A 12,826-nucleotide genomic window follows, 5' to 3' on the forward strand; every position below is an offset into this window, starting at 1 on the left:
TACCCAGCGTAGCCGGCCTAGGAATAAGTTTGTGTTCGTGAGATGCTACTCTTGGTGGTGGGCCATTACAGTCATGTAGTCCTTAATTTGTCCTGTTCTACTTGTGGGTTGGAGGATCCAAGGACAATTCCATCTTGCACTTCTTTTCTTTGCATTATGTGCTCTTTGGGGATTAGTTTTTAAACCTCCATCCTGTCTGCCACTGCATTGCCATCCTAGATGTGCCACTTTCTTATGCTACTCACTTGTGTTGCTAAGCTTTGTCATCCAGCTAGCTTGGTGCAACCTTTTGGCCTTAACAACAATATTGCAAGGTGTTCAGAATAGGCTTGAAATGAGTTTAAATGAATGTTATTAATACTGTAAAATTAGTAACTTTTTACACTAATTATTTTTTGTAGTTGAATCTTGCCTCCCATGTTCTAATTACTCTCCATACTAAATGTTGTGACATTCATGGTTTGGAGGCTGTTGTGCGAAAATGCATTGCCATGCGATCTCTTAGCTGCTGCCCCACCAATATGATAGACTCTGCTTGGCACCTTTTAGTTTTACCGGACACTCCGGTTGTCAGCCACAAATGGCAACTTCCTATCAATCAAACTGCGGCAGGCTTGTAATTAAAAAATTCACTGAAGTTTGCATTTTTTTCACTTTGTTTGTAAATGCAAAGTATTCACCAGAGGAGTCTATGCAAAGTTGCCTGCACTCAAACCACTTGTTGAAGCAGCTTGATCAGTCCAAAGCAAATATGTATTTTACATGCTGGGTGAAGGTCTCTGCTGCAGCTTTTGGTGACTCAAAGTGATGCCACACATTTTACAATTGATTTATGAGAACATAGAGGGCAGCATGGATGGTGTAATGGTTAGCATTACTGCCTCACAGCACTGATATTATGGGTTCTTTTCCCACCATGGTCCTAACAGAGTTTGTATATCCTCCCCGTGCTTGCGCAGGTTCCTCCAAGTACTCCGGTTTCCTCCCACTATCTAATAATTTACTGGTAAATTAATTATAATCCAACAAAATTACCCCAAGAGTAAATGCATGTAGTAGGGAATATAGATGTTAAGCTCCACTGCGGTAGGGACTGATTTGAATGTTCAAATATTCTCTATAAAGTGCTACTAAATATGTTTACGCTATATAAAAACTATTGATAAATAAATAAATAAATAGAGAAGTTGCAGGTGGCCAGGACTGGACTATATGTCAGATGACCAAGCTCCTGATTGCATTCATGGGCCATAAAATACATAATTTGTGTATAGGTGTATTATTGCAAAGGAGAGGGGCATCACAACACAAATTCTTAGATGGAAACTTATAATGGTTTACAACACTTCCAGCAGACATTGTATGGTGCACCTTTCTCCAACTATGGTGCATTGTTGCATAAGTAGCAACATGGTATGGTAGTTACATGACCAGCCTTGGCCACACAATCAGCAGACAGCAACTATTTGCTTGGCCATGCTGTGCTCAAGTTGGAACTTCTGTGATAGTGCACCTACAACTGGGGTCCACTGGGCAGACTGTAGTTTAATATAGTAATAATTAGGAGATAGAGATCAATCAACTTTGTTTAAATATATATATACTCTAGAAATATCTGACTCAAAAGAGAGCGCCACACATCTGAAAAGTTGGTTCAAAACATTCATATAAAGATTTATTATATATTAAAAAAGAAGAAAGACAGAAAACATATAAAATATGATACACAATATCACAGTAAAAATTATTATCCCAAAATGGACACAATAAGAGTATTAGCCAATGATTTCTCTTTATGGATTATTAATGGACCCAGCTCTAAAGACAATAAATCCTGCGTAGAAGATAAGTATAGAAAGTCAGTCAGTGTCGACCCTGTATATAATTCAGGGTAAATGGATTGGAATTTTATTAAGCCAAATAAATAGGAGATCCTTATGGCTCTTTAGTTGGAGATTGTGAGCATCCAAAGTATTTAGAATATTCTTTATTTGATAAGGGGCTCCCAGGAGGTAATTAGCATTAGTGTATAGCGTGAGACCAGTACCTCTTATGTGATAAATTCATTCATGCAGTCCCTGCGATAGCCTCCGGTGTGGGTTTGCTTCTACCCGCCTGGCTCCAGCTGATGACAGCGAGCCTATGGTGTTTGTAGCGTGGCGGGGAGCAACCTCACTGACCTGTGTTGACAGATAGGTCCTCCGTGTCCGGCTTCAAGTTTTGCAGGCGCTTGTTCGGCTGTTCGCCGTTTTTGAAGAGGAGATGTCTCTTTCTTTTAGTGTGCAACCTCCGGGGGTAGCGAAGAGTCACAGCAGGTGAGAGCTGGGTTAAAGACAGCCCAAATAGGGAATCCTTGACGGGTTTCTCCGCAGAATATACACGCCGGTTTGACGCGTAGAGGAGACGCGTCAAGGATTCACCATTTGGGCTGTCTCTATCTCCTAATCTAGCATCTTTTTTCTTTAAGGTGATCCATGCCCCTATTTATACAGTATATAAAGAGGACCAGGATCTTGATTTATCAAAAAGAAAAGTGAGCTACACCTGCAAGATCTTAAAGTCAGTCATATACACCATGTGTTTTACTCTATATAAATGTTATTTTACCTAAATTAATGTACTTGTTAAGGTTCCCCAGGAAGTGATCAGATTCTAAGCAGACTATCCACTACTAAAATGGAATAGTCATTACCTGTGGATATTTACTAGGAATACAGGAATATACAGCACTCCAATATGGCAATGTCTGTGAGTCTTTCTCTCCTCCAGAAGTCTATTTAAAATTCAGTTTAAAACAAAAAGGTTTTAATGTCTCACGAGAATTTAAATGGAAATTTGTTTCAGAAATTTGTGAAGTGGTGTTAGTGAAACAATTAGTTGCAGTAGGGATCTTTACAGTATTAGGTATACATATATGGAAATTGTAATTAGCAAATTGTAAAAATGTATATACTAGTTATACAGTATTCTGAGTTTGATTGAGAGTTATTTATCATATAATCAAGTGATTCAGCTTGTTATTTGTTCCCTGTGAATGGGGGGTTTCCAGTAAGTAAAATAACTATTCCTATTATAGAATCTATACATACTGTATGTATTGTTTCCATTATTTAATCAATAAATAAAATTAGCACACTACTTTGTATAATTTATAAGCTGTACTAGGCAAACACATTTGGATATATGTAGTAGAGAAGTATCTTATACCTTAAAGCAATGTTTTGACATTACCTTTGCAGTCACCATGAAACTCCTGATTCATAATTTGTACAGTCAGATTGACATTAGAAAAATGTCACCGTATCCTTATATGAGTCAACACAGCATATGCTGGAAAGTATTGACTCTAATGGAGCTCCTAGCAGAACAGCTATACAAGGAAAGTGAATAATAACAGCTTTTTATTGGAATGTAAATTCGCATATGTAACAAGTTGGGATACAAACATTCTTTATGACACGCACTAAGATGTGAAACCTTCATGGTAGCATTCCAGGTATTCATTTTGAAACAAGTAAAATAGTTTTTTTTTTAACAAGAAGTACATGATTTTAGAAAGGACCTCAAGTCATTTCACAAAGAGTAGGTCATGAAGACACTGTCTGTCAATGATTGCCTTTCACTTGAGGTCTGGACTAATCTGAACCATGACCTAGAGGTAAAGTGCTCAGAATCCTAGTGTCAGTCTAATGAACAACTGAAATATCCATGATTTTGACATTCTAAATGTTTGTCACTGTCATGTAATAGGTTTTTGATATTTTGTAGTCACTTGAAGCTTCTCTTCATTACATTTACTTAACAAGAAAACACATTAAAATAAGGTATATGATATCCTTCCTTCTGGCACTTCTATGGTGGCGCAAGTGACATTTATGTGACGTGTTTCATCAAAAAAAAATTTAAACAGACCAATCAGATGTCATTAGGAGGGATGTGCACTGGACACTTTTTGGGTTTTGTGTTTTGGTTTTGGATATAGATCTCTGTTCATGTTTTGGATCTGGATTGGTTTTGCTGGTTTGATCTGTATTTTTTAGGAAAAATTCATAAAATCAGCTAAAATTACAGAATTTCCAGTCTTTTCTGGATACCTCACAGCTCACAATACTGTTTTTAAGCCAAAGTGTTGCACAGGTAGCCGGATGACTAAGCTAAGCAACATAAATGCTAATGATACACACTTAGCTGCACCTCTGGACTGATGCTGCACACTTAGTAGCACCCCTGGGCTGATACTACACACTTAGCAGCACCTCTGGACTGATGCTGCACACTTAGAAGCAACCCTGGACTGATACTACAAACTGAACAGCACCCCTGGATTGATACTGCACACTTACCAGCACCCTTGCAGTAAAGCAAAAAAATATTGTTTCTTTTAATAAAAAAGGGCAGACTTGGACTGATATGGCACACTTGGCAGTAACCTTCGAATAATATGGCACACATGGCAGCACCCCTGGAATTATATGGCACACATGGCAGCACACATGGACTGATATTGCCCATTTAACAGCACCCTGCAGTAAAAGAATAAATACCTTTATTTCATTTTAATAAAAAAGGGCAGCTCTCCTGGACTGAAACGGCACACATGGAATCACCACTGGACTGATACAGCACACATGGTGTCACCCTTAGAATTATATGTCACCCTTGGAATTATATGGACTGATATGGCACACTTAACACACTCTGGCAGTAAATTTAAAACAATAAAAATGTATTTTGATTTTAAAAAAAGGGTAGTGCCCCTGGATTCAAACGGCACACACAGGCAGGGCTGGCAACACAAATCTTGGGGCCCAATACCAAGATATGTCTGAGGCCCCCCCTATTTATATATAAATATATATATACCAACTACCACAGGGCACTTACCCTAAAAGCACACCTCTGCGGCAGCAGGGAGGGCTGTGCCTGTGGTCTCCTTTCTGCAGCTTGCATCCTGCGCAGGCTGCACAATCAAACAGACATCACAGCCCGCACTGAATCTACAGTGCTGGCAGCTGTGAGGGCTGTCACAGGGGGCACCAGGGCCCCTCCAACCCTCGGGGCCCAGGTCAAGTGTCCCCCTTTGACCCCTCTGTCGCCAGGCCTGCACACCGGTCTGTGCTGTCTGAAATCAACTGCGGGAATGAAGATGGCACTGATCACCGGGACTTATATACAATCCGGATCTTGCGGGAATCTCACAGCAAAAAGATGAGGTTCAGCCATGACCTGGATCCAGAAAAATGTCATGGAGGATCAAACTGCTCAGATCAGATAAGTTCAGGGGTTCAGTTCTCTAGGAACCGAACCCTGCTCATCTCTAGTCATTAGCACCTTTCTCTACATGTGTAGAAGAAAAATAACTGCTAGCATAACAAGAAAAGCTGAAAAAATTATTAATGATACTAACATGTGGTTTGCTATAACCTTTTAGTATTCAATATGCTGTGTCCATTTAAAATCTAACATTCTGGGTGTTTTAGCATATGTTTTTCTTTGGATTACTGTAGCAAAGAGTTCTCTCTAAAATACTACATGTGAATTACTGCCATAGGACCTAATTCAGCAGGCCATGTTAAAGTGCACAAATTGCTATTTGGCATGTACTGGGTGTGGTATACACACTTAAAAGGATCTCCATGTTGTGGATTCCTTAGCACATACTGTACTTATCTTATGGGCTTAGGTGCTCCTGACACTGATGACAGAGATCTCATGAAATTTGGTGTCCTTTCCTTAGGTTGTATAGAAGAGTTCAGAGATATTAACCCCTTCAGGGAGAGCTCTCCCTTAAAAAAATACCCACCACTGTCTCCCCTTGGTCCGGGCAGCAACGCTGAACTGTCAATCAGCCGCTGCCTGGCCCTGCGCCCCGGCTCCCGGTCCCTACATGCTGCGACCTGGCTTGTCATATGCTGGCACCGCAGGCTGTAATGTAACAACCAGGGGGGGGGCGGAGTGAGCTGGGGGCGCGGCGGAGGGAAGGGAGCCAGGCAGTGCTGAAGCTGCCTCAATTCAGCAATGAACTCAGCAGCGCTGCCCGGTGCTAATCACTGGCAATCTTGAGAATTTTCCAGGCTTGCCAGCCTGGGTATTAAGGCATAGCTCGGAATTGGTTGGCATTTCTTGATTTCTTAATACCTTCAAGGTTTCAGTGCACAGCAAGTCCACCAGGGGTACCCTGGCTACGAGGTGATACAGTGGGTTAATAATACCAGGTTTTGACCTTCCATGGCTGTGGGCATTGGGTTGGTTGCTTTTGTGCTCCCTTCAATGATGTATGGGCTCACCATGCCAAGCAACTGCTCACATTTCATGAGGTACCTAAGTTTTATTGGTTCAAAATTGCTGTAGATATTTTTGATTGAAGGAGGAAGGAGCACCTGGTTCTAGTTAATTCCTATTCAGGTTAATTTGAGATGGATTATTTTCCTAGGATGAGAAGCACCACAGTTATTAGTAATATCAAGAGAAACTTTCTTTATAATTAGCATACCATGCAAGCTTGCCATTGACAATGTCAAGCAATTAATGAGTGGTTTGGTCTTGGCCTTCACAAGATATCCTCATTATTCACATTCCAATGGGTTGGCAGCAAGGGCAGTCCATTATGTGAAGCACCTACAGGAGAAATATTTTCAATAGATGGATCTTAGCATTCCTCAATATTAGAAACACCTTGAGAGACAAATTATTTATCCTGCTCAATGCATCTTGTCTATGCACTACTTAAACATATTTCCACTTTAAAACCTGAATTAAAGTTACAGGCTGAGAACAACATGCAAGGTTTTCTGCTAAATCACAAATTTTGGCTTAGTCATAGTTTAAATCAATATTATCCTGGGAAGACAGTATGCATGCAGACCCTGTTAGATTTGATCAAATTGGGGCTGTGCATGATTATTTTAACAGTTCCAAGGGCTATATGTTTGAAATGTATGGTGTTTTCCATGAGTGTAGCACATGTCACTGCAACCATCATCATGGACAATGACTTCCCTGAAAAATCACCTGTTGGAGATCAAAATAGTCCCGTGTCCATGCCAATAGAAATGACACCGGTTGTCCATTTTTTGTTACCAGATCTCCAGAATTTTCTGACCTAATTCCAAGTTCCAGAAGTTTGTACTTGGGACACTTGTCCATTCACAATATATTATTGCTGATGATTTTCACTCTGTCTCTACATCAAAAACTGTCACACTGTGTTGCACCCTTACACTTATTATATATTTTCCATGTTTGACAAGGGGATGCAGATATGTGCTGTATGGTAAATTAATGATTGTCAACATTTTCAGCATCTGTGACTGCAAGTGATCATTTATGTACACAGTGTGATTCTTTGTTGTATGTTATAGGAAAGCTAGCAACAGACAGATTGCCTTTTGTGTTTGTTCAATTTGTCGATTTTTTTTTACATACTATTGTTTGTAACGCTTTTGTTCATGTTTTTGTTGTTATATATGATTCAAGTAAATTATATTTTATAGCACCCTTAAGTAAAATGACTTATTATTTATTTATGGGATGGTTTGTTGGATTCTACAGAGCTGCCTTATGTATTTTATTTTCATATTTATCTTAATAAACTTAGTAAATACATTTAAAAATTTCGGAATTATAAGCATTTACAGAATATAAAGCTTTCATGAATCTCAACTCTTAATGGCCAGGGCGACACAGAAAGGATTGGGCTAAATATTTTTCTGAATTTGCATTAGTCTTGCATTTAAACAAAATACAATTCTTCTTCTTCTGTTTGAGTCCAAATTAAAATGTTTGTAAAGTGAGTAAAAATATGAATTTACTGTAGGCAATGCTGATAGTTATGCAGTGATTATAGGCTGACTGTGTGCATGCATTGCAGATGCACTACACACATGTCAAGGTACACTAGTTATGCTGCTCAGTAACGATTTATGCACAAAGTGATTGACAGTCATGAACTGTTTGGAGGAAGTAATAGGGAATGGGAGCAAATCTATAGGTGAGTCACAACCATTGTAGAAGCATTTCCCAGTATACACCTGCAATTCCATATGCAAGAAGACATGACGTTAGCCTCTCAGTTACCACAGCCAATCTGCATGCCTAGAGAGGCAATCAAATGGTTGTTATTAAAGGATCTGTGGCTGGGCGGTCCCACCATTGTTTTTTCCTGTATGAGGCTTTATCCCATATTTTATTTATTTTATTGTGTGCATTATCTTATATACCAGAAATATGATCATGATTATTTTTTCATGAATGTGAAATAATAAACTGTATTTTTATTGATTGGTTTTAACTCCCCAAATATTTTTTTTTCCTTTTTAAAAGTAGACAGCGCTGCTATCCCTACAATTTGTTTTCTGTTTATCTATCCCAGGTCTAACCAACCTGATACCCCAGCAGCTGCTAAGTGAAATACCTCAAGTCGAACGCCGCTTCTCCCCCTCTTCCCCATCCCTAGGGGAACACATTTACCTTCCTAGCAAGATGCTCATCTTCTGCTGATCCACTCTGACATTCCCTCAATTGGTTGCCTGTATTTTACCGTATTCAATATAAAATACTTAAACTCGCATATAAATCTACTAACCATACTGCACCAGCCTATATCTCTTTACTTATCACAAAATACCTCCCATGTCAGCCACTCCACTCTGCACAAGATTTGCGTCTCTCTTCTGCACAGATCACTAGTTCCCACCCTATGGAATGCCATTCTATGCACAATAAGACTCTCTACTAGCCTCCAAACTTTCAAGTGTTCCCTGAAAACTCACCTTTCACTATCATATATAAGTACCACTCTGAGGCACTTATGGATTATATAGCTTTTCTTCTGGACGTGTAACTTGGTGGGATGCTATGCTATTGCTGTGCCTGTCCTTGTGGTTCCCTCCTATGTCCCTATAGATTGTAAGCTTGCAGCAGGGCTCTCCTACCTCCAAGTCTGTCTGTTGTTAACCAGTCTGTTTTATCACTGTCTACTATTGTAAAGCATACGGAATCTGCTACGCTATATAAGGAACTGTAAATACATAAATAATAGTAAATAACTGAATGGTGATTGCTATTTATATTCTAACAATGGCATATGCATTCATATTTTAAAATGTGAATGTGCCTAGAATATGAATACGAATGGCAGTATATCGGCCATAGTAAATTCTAACAATATAAATTTACAGCCGTATGCAGCCAGAAATAGCGACAAATAGGCATATTTGTTGCCATCTCTGCCTAGTAATTTCCCCTCTGAATCAGGCACATTTCCTTCCAATTTTCACAGTATGCAGAGCTTTATAAATCCTTATTTGTTGACTTGCCCATTACCAATGTTCTTCTTCTGCCTAATAATTGTTTTTACGCACTGATATTATTGTATAGGGTATTGTGTAACTCCAGCACTTTTTACACATTTGTGACAGACAAATTTACATTGTTATTCTGCTAACACCTTTTGAATGAGCTTGTTACATAATTTACAGTAACAGCTTTATCCTACTGTGCCAATCATATACATTTTTCTGATTTATTCAGCAAGAGAATTTAATAACCAGAGGCATGAGTTCAGAAAATGAAGACTCCAGTAGATAAAATAGTTGGAGTTCTAGAGTCTTTGGAACAGCAGTAGTCAATATGTGGCCATCCAGCTTCCTGAAGAACTGCACATATACTGTATGTAGATATTTACAGGAAATTGAGTGAAGATTCTAGGGGAAGTTTACTAAGATGGGAGCTCTATTTCAGATAGGACGTTGTTAGGGGCAACCAATCAGAATCTACTTCTTATTTATTTAGCACTAGACGATAATATATACTATCTGATTGGTTGCCCAAAGCAACATCACATCAGTAATTGAATTCCCATCTTAGTAAATGTCCCACTCTGTATAAATAAACAAATAGTAAAGTGTGCAGTGATGTTTAGCAGTACATTGCCAATAATTAAATTGATCCTTTTAAGAAAAAAATACTATGACATTACTGACTTGTAACACTCATATATTTATAAGTCAACATTTGTGATATACGAAAGAACAGTACAGGTCTAATTCATGAAGATGTCACTATTAATAAACCTACTGTAAATAGTAACTACTGTATACAGTGAATTATGACAATGTTGTATTCACTTCAAAATACAGTAGTTGCAAGTGAAGTTTTGCAAGTTGGTCCAAATTCAATAGTCAACATGACATTTACCTACTGTACTGTGCATGTACAAAAATTGGTAATTTCATATTTTAGCATATAAGATCAGTAGCATTAATACATTTCAACAAAATTGTAACTACAGTACTGTTGCTTTTCTTATTTAAAGTATGTTATTTATCATTTCCTGTGAATTTATTTACTAAAATGAATTGAATTAATACAGCACAAAAGAATAATGTAATTTTTGGAACAAAAAGAAAAAAATTACTTATCCAATAATTTCATTTCCAAAACAGCTGTTTAGATTATTCTAGCCTAGGCCAACTATTAGCTACGACAACTGAGGTTCTAGTTAGTTTTATTTGTTTTGGTGTAAGAAGGTTATGAAATATATTGAATTAACAAAAATAATTTTTAAACTTACTAAAGCTTAACAAAAAAGCAAATACTTTATTAAACACAACATAAAGTTTTACTTTCCAAAGTGCAAACCAGTTTTTCTATGCATGTGGTCTGATAATTGTTTTATGCATGAAATCAGCCATAATGTTACAAGTATAACCCAAACAAAGGGGCAGATGTATTAAGCCTGGCAACGAGATAAACTGGAGATAAAGTGAAAGGAGATAATGCACCGGCCAATCAACTTCCAACTGTCATATTTCAAACACAGCTGATTGCCTGCTGCGTTATCTCCTTCCACTTTATCTCCAGTTTATCTCTTCACCAGGCTTAATACATCTGCCCCACTATTACTTTTTCTTCAAACACCTTCTTTAAAATGGCAAGCAGTATGGCAAAAGAAAGCAGAGATGCTCAGAAATATAAATTACCAAATGATTACACACAGGGCCAGCGCCACCACTAGGCAAATCTAGGCATTTGCCTAGGGCGCCGGCCACTGGAGGGCGGCATTTTGCCCCCCCCCCGTGCCGCGGGGGTACCTGTCCTGCGGCTGTGTATATAAAGCTTGCGGCGGCGGCAGCGGGGGGTCCCTGCAGTCAATAAGAATTTAATAACGAGCGCTATCCGCCTGGCTACGCGGAAGCGCTTCTGTTGTGGAAACAGAGATTCAGCCAATCAGCGTGCGCCGTGCGGCCAGTGTTTTCACAACAGAAGCGCTTCCGCGTAGCCAGGCGGATAGTGCTCGTTTTTTTTAATTCTTTTTTTATTTTTATTTTTTTTATATGTTATTCATTTTCTTTCATATAAATATAAAAACATAGATGTATATAACAATACATAACATTGATGCGTATATATAACAATACATTGCAATGATACATATCAATCACTTAAAAAAAAATCAGCTAATGCGTTACCTATATTGTCAGCGTCTATCAATGTATCATTCGTGCATGTTCTATCTCTTATCCGCCTTTTGTTACCACATTTTAATCAATAAACCTAACTCCTTATTTATTTCTCTCTCGTCAATTCTCTCATCTTGTCTATTTAAATTAGAATGGGTGTCTTCCCAGGCGTACTGTTTCTACGTTATACCAGGTAGTTAATTGTATTGCTTGTGTTAGCGATTCTTTTGTTGTTGGGGTGAGATTTTTAATATACGGCGCCCATATGGAGAAAAATTTCTCTACTTTCTTTTCTTTATTTAGCCACATTTCGAGCCAATCCATATGGAACAGATGCGAGACTCGGGGTTCTAGTAAAGTTATACTTAGAGTGTTATTTGACACCCACTGCGATAAGATTGTCTTCCGTGTCGCGGCGAATATTTTTGCCAGGAATATTTTTTCCCCCTGGGATAAATTCCTTTCCCTTATCTGGGTATGTATATCCCACAGGGCCCATTCTGGAGTGAGTGCCACCCTGATCTCATATCTGTTCCATATGTAGCCACTGATTGTCTGCCAGAATATGTTTACCTCTAGACACTGCCACATGCAGTGTATTATGTCTGCATCAGCTGTCTTGCATTTAAAGCATGCTGAGTCTAGTGTTATGCCCATTTGCCACCTTCTTTTCGGCGTGTAATATGCCCGATGCAGCAGCTTGTACTGCATCTCTGCATATGTGGCCGTAATTAACGTTTTGTTTAGTCGTACAAAAGCTTTTAGAATTGCTTGTGGTGTTATGCCTGGTAGGTCTTCTGACCACCACGTAAACCCCATATTCGCTCCCTCCACTGATATTTGTTTTTTAATATGTCGATATATCAATGATGTTGTAATCATTTTGTTCCCTGTGCTCTTTATAACGTTATTTAGATTTTTCTCGGTTTCGAGAGCTGGTATTTTTCTTATGACACTCTGGACATAACTTCTCAATTGGAAGTATGCAAACCTGGGTATTGATACCTCGACATATTTTTCGCATAACAATTGATATGATAAGACAGCTGTACAATTTTCATTCATGACATGGTACAGAGTTCTCATTCCTGCCTTATCATAGCTTTTAATCAGTTTGTTATTTTGTAGAGTTGGCATGCCTGTTTCTGTATTATACAGTAGGGATTGGAATAATGTATTATGCGATGCCATTCCTAATCCAGCATGAGCAAGCCTCCATGCTTTGCAGGTTGCTACCAGCATCGGATTACTTACTGCCTTTGCTGGATATTTTGACGGCTTCGTATGTAGCAGACTTATCAGTGGTATTTCTGGGCAGGAGGCTTGTTCTATTGCTAGATTTACATAATTTTCATTTGCGTGTA

This window comes from Crinia signifera, chromosome 9, assembly GCF_055691185.1.
Source record: "Crinia signifera chromosome 9, ASM5569118v1, whole genome shotgun sequence".
NCBI classification, from domain to species: Eukaryota; Metazoa; Chordata; class Amphibia; order Anura; family Myobatrachidae; genus Crinia; species Crinia signifera.